The following is a 13439-nucleotide window of genomic DNA, read 5'->3' as shown; positions in this document are numbered from 1 at the left end:
TATTAGTGAGAAAGGGGGTGCATTTTAATATGGAATTAACAAATATGACTTAAGGATATAAGACGTTGCTTTAAAAAAATGATCCCATTTAAATAAGGCAGTGGAAAATAACACATTAAAATGTCTTTAAGGTTGTACATTCTTTGAATTTTGTCCATTAGCTTGACAGAAATATGTAAGAAGTTAATTTGTATGAGCTGTGGTACAGAAGTGACCTAGACCTTGTTAAGGGTACTCTGGAATGGAGGGATCTCTGAAATAATGCAGAAATGTGCACAAACCCCAAACATTCAGGGTCACGTCACAGTCCCTGGGTTTGGACCAGCAGCTGGACACATCCACCAAACTCATCCTCCATCCTGTGGGCTTGGGACCGTGCTGACTGCCATAGAAGACAGTCCTATGGCTGGTAATCTGCTCCAGTAACTCCAGTTCCTTAACAGCTGTCAGGAAAAGAAAAGTAATTTGAAATTTGGCAGTACTGAAGGAAACTGCCCCAAAAAGCTGCAAGCCTCTTCCTCACCAAATTACCTTTAAAGAATCCCAGGCAGAATGCCTCAGCATGCACAACATAGACTTGTGATCTTTTCTGTGTATTTTAGAGGCAAGATCTTCCCTGTAATTTAGGATGCTTTCTAACAAGATTTACCTGTCATTGTGCAATTGTCTCTCATCTAGATAATGCAAGAGAACTGCTAAAATGAAGCACAAAAGTGCTGTATATAGTACTTTGTTGTGTATTAGCAAAAGTGTATGTAAAAGAGTCCTGTATAGCCTTTCAGGGCAAATCTGGTTCCTTGCCTGTGCTCTGTAGAAGTAGTGATAGCTTTAAGTGGACCTTGGAGTGAATCTGTACATTGGCAAATGACTGTAGCTGTCTGTGCCTTGGCTTTGATAGCCTCCTCTGGCTGTTGTTCACAGTGGCTGTTTCTTGTTTTCTAATTTCTTCCCACGCTATATTGTTTAAAATGAACCCTGGCTTTGAGTATGCAGCTTGATTTTGTTGTTGTTTTGTTTTGTGGCACTCTTGCAAGGATTTTTTCACCTTATTTTCTAGAGGAAAGAGGTGAATATGGTGTCTCCAGGGCACTCAGTAACTGTTGTGTGCTGTTGCTGAATTTCAGCCCCATTTGATGGCATGAGATGTGTGGGGTCCTTCCCAGGCTGTGCACCACATATTTATCCACCTGTATCCTTGGGTACCCCCACGTGCCTTGCTGATGTCTTGTGCTGGCAGAGCTAATCTTAGTACTCTCTTTCTTGATTACATTTTAATGTAGTTAGTTAGGATTTTTAAGTTATCTTTGTTTTTTCTCAAATATCAGCTGTCAGAAGCACACATAGGTCTCATGAAACAGGTGCAGTTTTTGAACTGATTTAAATGAATAAGGGAGAGACATTTGATAAATATTAATTGGAAGGCACTCTGAGTCAGAAGAGCAGACAAAATGGAAAAATGGATGAATTTGAAAGTGCCCAGAAAATGGGGATTATGGGGGCCTTTTTTTGTTGTCTGTTTGTTAGGTGATGTAAACTGTTGATTCTGTGATTCTGTGGGGCCCTTCATAAGGCTGTGCCCTCTGACTCATTAATGGATAGGAGCATTTGTTAACCAATTTTGTGGCACCTCTCAGTCATTATCTTTTTCATCAGTCTTCTATTTTTTGATTCCTTCTGTCTTCTATTATTTCAAAGAAGCAAAAATGATAACACAGGAAATAAATATGGAGATGTTTTTTGTCCAAGTAACATAGGTTTCACAAAGCTTACCTTGAAGTATTGGACATGAAGTGAATACAGGAGTCCAAGCCCCTTTTAAATGCTGTCTTGGTTTTATGACAACTATATTAGAGTTTCCTAACCTATGGACCTGCCTTACAAGAAATATTTGTAGATAAAACTTCATGGATGGTGATAAAGTAAGGAAAATGTTCCTTTATTCTATGATGATACTAAAATCTAAAACAAAAAAAATTGTCTACATGAAAAAACAAGAAAAATGATATTTATACTAGCTGGTACATTTTTTTGCACATTATTCAGTGTGTTTTTTGTTTATTACTGACTGAAAGGGTAACTTTGACATTGGAAAAAAGAATTCACTGTGTTCAGATAACAAGAAGGCTATGGATTGCATCAGCCTCTCTCCTCCTTGTGACTTCTCTTCATTTGTGAACTAAATCCTCTCGTATTCATGTGTTCAGAGTTTTACATGGAGCACTTGAACACAATGAGCCTGCGTGGGGGAGTGGGAGGAATGGCACACTTCGAACAAGTGTCCTTGAGGCAGAGAACAACAGCAAGGCGCATTGCCATGCATCATCCTTTATTTATGCATATGGAGTGCAAGGTAACCCACACTGGGGTCTGCTGTGGGAGAAGGCACAGCGGTGTCACGGAGCTCTGAAAGTTCAATGAAAGCACTGAAGGACGTGCCGCTTCTCTGTATCTGCTCTGCATAATGGCAGCTCTGGTTTGTACAGCCCTTGGACGCTTGGCTGTCCTGGGATTTAGTGAAGGACATGCAAAACCAGTGCATTTGCTGTGCATACTTCATGCTGATAGTCTGGAAATGGAGCAAGTCAGAGAGAAATGTAGCTTTTGGGATCATTAAAAATCCATTTTCATTAAAAGCCACGTATTGCAGTGACATATTTATATATTCATTCCCTGTCTGCCTATGTCTTACAGATAGAGTGAAAAAGAGGCTTTTCATAACAATTTAAAGCCTAAATGAAAGAAAAGCATTCTATTTCCCTTGAATTACTTACATGCTGCACTTGTTTGGCTTTTTTTCACGCTGTGTTGAATGGCAACTACTCTGCGTTCTTTCTTTACCTCCAGTTCCTTTTGTTTCATCTATCTATCATTTGTTTTTATCTATGTCTTCCACCTATCTATTTCCTCTTTGTGCTTAGAGTTGGTAGCAAATTATATTTGAGATGCAGGGAGCTTACAATCTGACTGTCTTGATATTATTTTATGAAACCATGACTACCGTAAAAATTGGCTTTACCGCCTGTTTTGTGTTATTGATTCAAGCCCATTTCAGAATTAACTTGTTTGGAATGATCTCACAATGTTATGTGCCCTAGGTTCTCTCAGGAAAAATTCATCTCTCATAACTAAATGCAATAAAATGTTCAAATATATCTAAACACAGTTATATTTTGAATTTAGATGAAAACCTTATGGAGTCAATCAAATATACAAGGCATGTGCAAGTTTTAGCTCTAGACTTACAAGTACTGTATTGCAGAAAAAAAAGTACTTGGAGACCAGCTTTTTCCTAGAGAGCTGTCCCTTATGTAGGCTTTATGAAATTCCTAATTGCATCATTCATGTTTCAATCCTGAATTGGTTGGACATAATTTTGACATTTTGACTGTAGGACTGTATCTATAATTTGAGATTATTGCCTAAATTCTTTTAGGGATTTGATGTTTCAGATCTAGGTTTTACATTTGTCCTCGTGGTTAGGTAGGAATATTTGTGTGCTGATAGTGGAAAATGATCTACAAAAATAAATCTTCCCTCATTAATGGCTTCACTGGTCAAATTTGAACTTTCTCTTACAGATGGAGAAAATTTAATGCTGGTATAAACAGGAAAATTTGGAATGTGAATTTATTGCAATGTTAAAATATCCAGGTGTTAGAAATTGTTCAGTGACATCAGATACTAGTCCTGACTATCTTTAACTGATTCATAAAACCAGTTAAAAAATAAAAAGCTCATCTTCAATCAGAGTTTTCTTTCAGGTACACAAAAATGGGAAGTAAACTTCTAATGACCATTAAGTCATTTTAGCTTTTCTATTTCACTGCCATTAAGACTGCCTGGGTAAGAGCTTCACCTCCTGGGTTGCAGATTTCAGGTTTGCTGCTGTCCCTGGCTGCTGACAGAGGCCCAGGAGCTACTGGCACCTGTGCAGCCCTGCCCAGCCCCTGCCCAAGGTGTCCCCAAATACACTGTGCTCTGCGAGCAGGCAGATTGGTGTTCTTTTAGCTGGTGGAAAAATCTGTATGCCAGCTGCCTTCTGAAATGTTTTGGTAGCCCTGGAACCGGGATACAAATTCTTCCTTTGATTCCCTTCATAGTTTTTTTACTTACCATCTTCTTGTCTTTCAGAGAACCAAGCCTTTTCTGAGTGTGTGTTTTAAATGTGTGGAGAGGAAAAAGCTACCCAGGTGAGTAAACAACAGATGCAAGTCAATCCTGAGAGGAGTGCAGTATGGATAAAGAACTATTATAATTCCTCCCACATTTGTGTTTCCATCTACTTATGAGATATATACGTGTGCCTTGTTAGCAATGATGTTATAATGCAAAAGCTAAAGTTTTCATATCAGAGGAAACATATATTGTTAAATGAGCTGAGAACATTCTCCCAAGGGTTAGCATTTCTCTAGTATGTGTGAAATCCTACTGAAACAAATGGCCCTATTATTTTAATTGGATCTTTTGGTATTAGAGCATTTTTCTTTGTACTGTGGTAAAGAACCTTGTTTTTCTTTTTTTCCTGAAAATGGGAAATGAACAAATGCAGTCGATGGATTTAAACATTTATGACTTCAGCAGTAGATTATATCAATATAAATAGGTGCAGATACACATATATGAATTAAATTCGTATTTTATTATGCATTCCTCCATTCTCTCTGAAAATCTAGAAACAGTCTTTGCACTTTTAAAATAAGTATGATTAAAATTTTGCCTTGTCCTTTTGATTGATACCTTGTTTGCAATGCTAACAATGACAGGGGCACTTAAAAAATCCAAACCAACCAAAAGTTACAAGAAAAGTTACCAGTTTTAAGCTAAATATAGTAAAAATTTTTTGAAAAGGGATTGTAAATTAATTACTGCTTGGAATCTGACACTCCTTAGAGTCGTGAATAGATTCAGTTCTTGAGCTACTCTGCCTAATTTGCTTCTGTGAGTGAGGGATTATGCAATACAATAGGTTAAGCTTCTATAGACCACTCTAATTTGTTTTGCAGAAGAACAGAGAACGAAGGGAGGAACTCTGTTTATCATGTTGTGATCGAAAGCACAATACAGTAAAAAATTTCTGTGAAGATTAGGCTTGAAAACTAATGTGCTGTATGTTTGTTTCCTCTCTTTTCTGCAGCTGTTCAATTACAAACTTACTGCTGGTCAGAAAACCAAATATCTATTCTCTAGGGTAGCTACATTGTACTCCAATGTTTGAAGATTTGGTTTCTGTTATAATTGGACTGAAATATTGATATTTTTTTAGAGGAATTCTCCTATGCCTCCATCTGAATACTAGTTGAACATGCTCATGTATGTATGCGCTGTGTTTAATACAGACGTAATATAAACCTCAAAACAAAATTAATTGCATTTATGGAGGCAAAAAAAAAAAATTAATCATGCATAAAAGATCAAGGAGCGATTTATTAAGAGCAAAACAAAAAAGTCATAGCGTTAGTATTAATTACATTTTCTTGTTTGCTTTTTGCAAGTCTATGCATATGTCCTTTAGAAGGACAAATAAGCTTTGAGGAGAAAACCACTTGTAGGCTGACTAGTAACCAAAATGCGGCTGAACTTCCCTGTTGCAAGTCACCAAATGTTGCTGTAGATGCCCTCGGTGAGGGGACTCCTGCGGGGCTGTGCATGGGTGAGGGTGCTCAGCTTGGTGCTGCCAGCTGCAGGGTGGGGTGCCTTGGGCAGCACCTCAGCCTCTCCCTCAGCTTGCAGAGAGGGGCTGGCTTCAGTTCTCGTCTCACACGTGTAACCAGAGACCGGCAGGTCATCTGTTTGTTACCCCAGAGAAGAAACTGCAGCCGCAGTGACAGGCGTGCAGTTGTCTCATTTTGGTTGTTCTCCTGCAGTGGAAATGATGGATTTTGTTTTTCATCACTTCACACAGAATGATCTGCTATTTCGAGCAAATTAATCGGATAACTTGCTACTTACAAAGTAGGTCAGGGCTGCTCGAGCGTAAATTGCAGTGGTTTTTGGGCGTTGGTGCTGCTGTCCTGCCCGGCAGGCTGTGGCAGCTCCTATCCCGGGGCACGGGGCATCTGAGCCTCCGCACGGCCCTCGGAGCACACGGCGTCTGCTGCTGTTTCCACAGCAACACACCTGTCAGAAAATAAATATTTGCTCCACTTCCACAATCCGTCATTATGCTAAGAATTAATTGATGGTAATGTTTTTCCCCCTCGTGCTTGAGAGCATTTTAGAGAGAACCTAGTAGTGTGTATGGGAACCAAACAGCATCTGAGGCCATTGCAGCTGGCTGTGCCCTGCCATGGGTTTGGGCTGGGAGCAGGAGCTGATAAAACCTCTCTGGTTTTGGTTTAAAGGCAGGTCAGACCCTGTCCTGCTCTGGAGAGCAGCTGTGCTGATGGGTCTGGGAGCAGAGAGCAGTATGGCGATGGGATGGGCAGGAAGGGGCTGTGGGATGGACACAGCTTCAGGTGGTCCTTTGCTGGTGTCCTCTGCCCAGCATCCCTGTCTCTAGGTGTCCTCCAAAGTCTTACTGCCCTCCCAGTAAGCCATGTCAGTCCTTAGAAGTTAAATCCCAAGTGTGGAAATGCACTGTGATAGTCCTGTAACTGTGAATACAGTACTCTTGGCTATATGTATCCAATTTTAGGCTATTTATAGTACCTGCTCATTTCAGTCCTTAAGGCTATAAATTCTGACTTTTAAAAAATCAGTTACTTCAAGAACTTTTGAAATTCAACCAGTGTTACAAACATTTGGATTTATAAATATTTTTTGAATGTATTTATTTAGTTTTTGTAATAGAGGAAAATTTACTTGTAGGCTTCTTGCTACTGGTTTTTTGTGTGAATAAAGACTTGTAGAAGGCAGGCCATAAGTTCTGCCATGGCAGCATTAGCAGCTGTGGGAACTGCTGTCACACAGCATATTATTACCTCAGCTGTATTGTCTTGATCTATTCTATTAGCAGGACACACTGATTTTGCCCAAAGCCCAGAATGAGGTTTTCTTCTGCTCTGTTTGGATTGTGTTAAGCTGTGCCCACCAGTATGACATCAGTGTGCCATAAACACCATGACTAGCAGCTGTTGTTTGTCATGATAAGTGAAACTGATGTTTGTCACCTATGTAAGCCAGGGACCAAACACTATTTACAGGACAGGAGGTTTTGACAGAGCAGTTATTATTGCACACCATCCAAAGCAGGGATTACTGAAGTTTTTGAGTCCTTGTTTTAACCATGGTTCATTTTCAGCACTATGAAAATTTCTTGTCTGTTAATTTAGAGTGATACAGTGCGAGAGCAGCTCTAGAACAAAACTTCAAGCCTAGGGGACCAGGAATAGTTGAATTGACTCTTGCTGCTGCATTGGCAATGGTATTTTGTCTATAGTTTAAGGGAAGGAAAACAAGGAGAAAGAATTAATGACAGTAGAAAATTAGGCCCATTTTTACAGAACTTGGGCTTTACACTCTATATGTGTTTACATTAAATAGGTGATTTATGTAAAGATCAAAATAAAATGTTTCTTTCTCCCTTCCCCCTCCTTTTTTTTTTTTAATAACTGGGAAGAACATTTAAGGCTGAGGAGTAACTGAGGAGTTCTTACTGCAGGAAGCATGGAAACACTGTAGATCTTGTAAAAGACAGGAATTTGGCAGGAGAATAGCTCTCTGTCTTTGGTAATCCCACTGTTCATACTGTGCAAACACTTTCTGAAGATGGTCTGAGGCATTCTTGTAATTTGATGTACACAATGAACTGAATGAACACCTACCAGCTGAAGAAGGTAAATGAAAAGGGCACAGATCTGTTTGATAATTATTAATTTGCTTAATGTCACTGTTCTACCTTTAAATTTGTTCATGAAGAAATTTACAATTACATTCGTATTGCTGCAAGGAGTAGGTTTAGAGCAGTATTTGAGTTGATGACCTGCCTATCATGCATCTTTTGCTCTTATTTTTGCATATCATGTTTTATATAGGCTGAGCTGTAACTCATTTAACAGCTGTGCTTTATCTGTGAGGTCTTTTTGGATAAGGTTAGAACAAGCCTGAAGAATGCTGTACAATTGGACTGATAGATCAATATGTTGATAAAATGTACCATAGATGACAGTGTTAATCTTGCTAGAACCCAAATGTGGCTTTTTTAACACCTAACGGCTCTATCAACTGAAGAGAGGAGGTTTTAATTTAATAATTAGTGTGCTATTTGTATTGTTAGTCTAATCACTAGAGAAAAACAATGCCACATACCTAACCTAGTAGTCATTGTTGAATATTGGCTTCAATATTGATGTAGTTGGAAGCTGGAGGGTTTTGGGGCCCTTTTTAATATTTGTGTTTAAATTTGACAAATTGTGAAGAAAGGAATGGTTGTATCTTTTCAAGATTTATGAGCATGAAGTCAAACATAAGTATCAATAAAGAGTGATGACTGCCAGATGGGCAACAGAATAGTGATAGGAGCTGAAGGGCTGTACAATTTACTTTGCAAAATGAAGTGGACAAAAGGGGAGTAATGAATTCTTGTGATAAAGTGTTTGAGTTTTGAGACCACATTTGAAATCTGTCCTGTAAATATGCTCCTTCCAAAAAGTCTTTGAAAAATGGCTAATGTTATATTCCAAGACCAGTTACAGAAAGAACACTCTTCATTCCTTTCATGTATCTGTGGTGGTTTTTTTTTTTTTTTTTTAACGTAAGGTGACCTACAGGGGCAAATTTTGGAGACTAAAGGGAGATTTGCTATTGCCTCAAAAGGGAGCAGGATGGATTTCTGAGCACAGCATTTCAACTAAGCTGAGCTGGTTGGGGTTCTCAATAAACTGCTGAGGCAAGATGGGACCTCTGCTCTTCCAGGCCTTCTCTGTGCCAAGGACTGACCCAGCAGCAACTTTCAATATTCATGGATGCAAAAAATTCTGCAAATGATAACGTGCAGCTGAGAGGCTGTGAGCCTTGAATGAGACAATTCTGCAGCAGAGCACTGGTTTTTCAGGGATCCTCTCCACTCTACCTGGGATGCCATGGTCTGTCAAATCACAGCAGCAGTGCAGGGAAGGTGGATTCACTTTTCTGGGGAAATAGATAAATAGTGTCCTTACTTGCTTTTTTTATTTTTCTTAACAGGGCAAAGTGTTTAAGCTGTGTAGCCCAATTATTTTTCCTTACTGCAAGTACACACTGGAAAATTAATAGAGAGTAAAGTGGCAGCTCCCAAAGAAAGGTTAGAAGAAACAAAGGAAATCCTTAAAAGCAAACCATTAGTGATAATGGTATTTGAAATATGCATTAGATTCACTTATAAATAAGTGTGTAAAGGAAAAATTGGGACTTCTTTTGGATCTACACTTTCTTTTGGTTTATTTTCCTTTAAGCATACAAAATAATAGGTAACTACTTTCAAATGGGAGCCTCTAAACAGTGATAGATCAGAGATGCCCAAGTTTACTCCAGAACATGGAATTTCTGTTCACTTTTGCTGATTGAAATTTCTGAATGCAGGATTTTCAGTCTTCTACTTTAAATTTCCACTTAAAATCAAGCTCTCTGTGCAATAATCTTTTTATGCCCAGTATTTGTGCTTGGAAGCATTTCCTAACCTATCACAGATGTAGTTAAGACAATAATTTCAGTTTAATGAGCCAGAGATCCCCCCCCCCCCCCCCCCCCCCCAAAGCAGAAGGGTAACATCATCAGGTTTATATTTTATGTTATGCATATGACTTGTTTTTAACTTGAAAGTGCCTACTTACAAAAATCCTGTATCTTATTCACCAGTGATTTTGTTCTATTGTACAGTGTCATTTTCCTCTTCCTTCATTCTTTTGAACCCTTTCCCCCTCTTCTTTCATTTCTTTGTTCTACATCCTTTTTATATTTTGTACAGATTTCCCTCCCCTCTGACATTTTTATCATTTTGAGGCATAAAATAGGGCCTCTCTTCTCTGGCAGCTGCGACCCCATCCCCTGCTGCACCAAATTGACACTTCTGCAAGCAGCAGCTCTGCTCAGTCACTCCAAGGCTGCTGCTTTCACAAGTGTTGATTTAGTGCAGCAGGGGATGATGTGCCAGCTGTAAAACTCAGACAATAATAGTAATAATGCTTGGGAAAAGTCTTATAATAAGAGAGAAAAATAAAAGGTTTTAGGGAGAAAAGGTAGGAAGGGTCCAGGTGGAGGGAGGAAAGGGAGCAGTGGTCCCTGTGGGGTGGTGGGGTATTGGGCTGCCCAAGGAGCAGTGGGATGGACAGGAGAGTGGACCATGAGCTAATTCTTCTCCTCCCCACTCTCTCTTCTTACAAGAAACTCTTGTGAGTGATGGGGAAGATGTTTTGTGTTTCTGTCAAACTGGGGAGTTATTTTGGGATAAAGTCCTAGTGGAAGTGGGTGAAGGACTTAAAGTATGATGAGAGAGTGAGGGACACCTGTGCTGTAGAATCACTTATTATTTGCAAATGCAACTTTCTGGATGAAAAGATAGTTGATATTTTTATTCTTAAGGTGTATATTGCATGTCTATGGATATAGAGGATGGATGTTTTTTATGTATACGAATAGCATGTTGTTATTTAAAGCACACAAATGGAGAGTTCCTTCTGAATCAGCCCTGATTTACCCCCAGTAATGTTCCTAAGGAAATAGTTTACAACTATTTTGTATGTGAGTGTTTAATAAGTTGTTGGCAAGACAAAAATTATTGTAGGTTATATTTACTGACCACTTTTTCTTTATTTTCATTCTCAACCATAACTCAGCAATTCATTATTTCCATGGCTCTGTTTAACTATTTTTCAGTGATCTTGGAGCAGTGAATGAAATATGTGCTAAAGTATGTGCTAAATATTGATATTGGTGATGATATGCCAATGTGTGGTAAGACAGAACAGTTTCAGATGGACGTGCAGAACAGGTCAGTGGAGACGTGAAAGGTGTTAACATACATGTCTACCAAATAGTATTGTTTGCTTAAATCTGCTTACTCATAGCATTTCCCAAGTCTGTGTAGAGAGTATGAAATTTTCCAAAGACTCTTGAGAAGCCTGTTTCTTTTAAGTTCAATTCAGACATGGGTTTGTGTTTCTTTAAATTAATGGGAAATAAGGACATACTTAAAACTAAGCATATATTTGAAGGCAAGTGGATTGAGGTTATATTTGTCAAGTCTGGAGTAATACTTCCAATGTCTGAAAAGCATCTCCTTTTTAGTATTTAGAGAGATGCTTTATAATAGGCTTCCACAGTGATCACCTTTGTAATCTTGTTGTTCATCATATTAATTGAAGAAGCTCCTTTCTGATAACCTTTGGCTGTTCAAGATAGGTTCCTAAAGCATCAAAGCCTGACAAAACTTAGAAAAGACATAATAGATCATCCTGTCTGCTTTTTTGCCAGTGTAGAATTATTTCATTGAGAACATTTTTTAATGTTATGTCAACTTTAGTTTTTAAAATCTCAAGTGAAAACTTCCATATCTCTCCTTGGGAGACTATTTCACAGGCTGATACATCTTGCTGTCAGGAAGACTATCCTGATACTCTGCTGAGCTTAAGCTTTTTCTTTCTATTATTTCTAGTTATGTCCTTTTTACTTGATAGCTTTTACACGTTTAAATATTTATAGATTTTTTTTCCCTTAAGAAAATTTCTTCAGTTTATCAATATCTTTTTGATTTTGAAAAACCCACCTAAGACCTTCTAAACCGAGAACTACATTTACATTCAAACCATACAAGTCAGATGCTCACCACAACATTTTCTTAATGTTCTCTTTCTCAGGGTCCAAAGAACACAGGAGATTCCAACTATGAGAAATCTGATAAGCAGACCATTTTCATCAGTGATTTGAGATAAGTCCCTTTGCTTTTCTGATTGTCAATGCACAGCTCTTCTTGCAGTTGTGAGTGAGGATCCCCAACTGCTACTTGATTCTAAATTTCTCACCTCTTGCTGCTCTGCTTCACAGAAAACCTGCATAATGCTTTGCCTTTGTACTTCTGCAGCTTGCACAAAATTCACTTCATTCTTGTTAGGTGAAACTGTTGAGGTCAGAACTCAGAATACCTCCCAGGAAACAGAAAGCAAGAGAAAGGAGGGTGATGCTCTCCTTAATTTGAGGTCTGATTTGGAAGTCCTGGCTTGAATTTTAGGAGAAATTGAAATATGTTATTGCAGGGAAATGCAGAGAACTGTAACAAGTTGTCAGGGGGCTTACTTGTGTGGGCCAGTCCTGTGTTTGCATAGTTCAGGCTTGCAGGAAGGGATCCAGCCTGTGCCAGCTGAGGGCCCAGGCAAGCCAGTGCATTCCCGGCACTGAGAGACAGGCTCTGCTTCTCTGCAAGGAAGTAGCTGCAGTCTCCTGCTTCATGCTAGTGGGTACAGATGCTATACAGACCAAAAAACTGCACGCAGCTGGAAAAAATAACTTTCTTTTTAATGCAATTTTTTTTGTTGTTGTTATCAGTTATCAGTGTTCTGGTTTGCAGGAAAGGGGAAGAAATTGAAACGGCTTTACACATCTTTTGGCTGTCATTTCTAGCTTGTTTTCTAAGGAATGGTGTTAGTCTGTCAAACTTCTCTAATTACTTTTGAACACAAGGAATGTTTATACAGCTGAGTTCAGTGGTGGTAGAGATCCCATCCCACAGTGGCCTTGTGTGGTGGCTTTGAAATCAATAGGGACACTTTGGGGTGTCCTGGCTGACAAGCATGGTGTGAACCTCAGAGCATCATGACTGTGTAGCACTGGAGCAGCCCAGGAAGGTTTTGAGGAGACAATGTGGGGAAGGAGGGCATGGATGGAGAGTTTGGTCACTTAGGACTGAGTCACAAGGCAGAAAGAATTGGTTTTCTGCTCAGAGTACTTGAGCCTTTCCTGAGGAGTTTTCAAACTGTTAGAGACTCATTGCTTGTCTAATTGTTCTCCCAGAATCAATAGTTAAACTTGCATTGATTTCTGCTGACTTCTCATGCTTGGGATTCCAGCTGTACTGTGGAACTTGAGATCTCGGTGTTTCACAGAGGCTTACCTGCCACAGCTGTCTGACACTTCCTGAAATACTGAGGACAGCTTGCCTGAAAAGTGTGCAGGTTGGAAACACCACTCCAGGTGCCTTTGCAGCCTTTGTAGGTGCTACCTGCCAGGCTGCTGTTTGTCCACCCATTTTACAGAGAAAGCCTGTGCCTGGTGGGCTTATTCCCACATATTCCCAGGTCTGCATCTCAGAATGGCCACTTGCTGCTATCTACTCATTCTGACTGTTCCAAGGAATTTTTACTGAAAATTTTTATTTTAGCTGAATTTTGACTAAGATTATTTTCCAAACAATTTTCTCTTTTATTCCTTTTTATGTGTCTGATGTCTAGGTGCTGCTATGTATATTTTCTTCTTTACTTGCAGTATTTTCTAAATTCACATCTTCAGCTCTTGACAACAAGATCTACTGC

General features: G+C 39.2%; 1 long non-coding RNA gene across 8 annotated transcripts in view; it reads left to right on the top strand.

Moving 5' to 3' along the window:
* LOC128943147 (uncharacterized) overlaps positions 1–10814 on the top strand; it is a 66219-nt gene extending 55405 nt beyond the window's left edge. For 7 of the 8 annotated variants that reach the window (XR_008483673.1, XR_008483676.1, XR_008483675.1 and 4 more), the window contains 3 exons: positions 4132–4190; positions 8698–9055; positions 10792–10814. This is a non-coding gene — a long non-coding RNA (uncharacterized LOC128943147). The remainder of the gene's footprint in view (positions 1–4131; positions 4191–8697; positions 9056–10791) is intronic. The other variant, XR_008483677.1, reaches the window with a different exon arrangement.
* Positions 10815–13439: the final 2625 nt, after the last annotated feature.

Source organism: Melozone crissalis, unplaced genomic scaffold (genome assembly GCF_028551555.1).
Source record: "Melozone crissalis strain CALT ecotype California unplaced genomic scaffold, PUWL_Pcris_2 ptg000045l_1, whole genome shotgun sequence".
Lineage (NCBI taxonomy): Eukaryota > Metazoa > Chordata > Aves > Passeriformes > Passerellidae > Melozone > Melozone crissalis.
The sequence above is the reverse complement of the archived record's forward strand: the minus strand, read 5'-3'. Positions and strand labels throughout refer to the sequence as shown.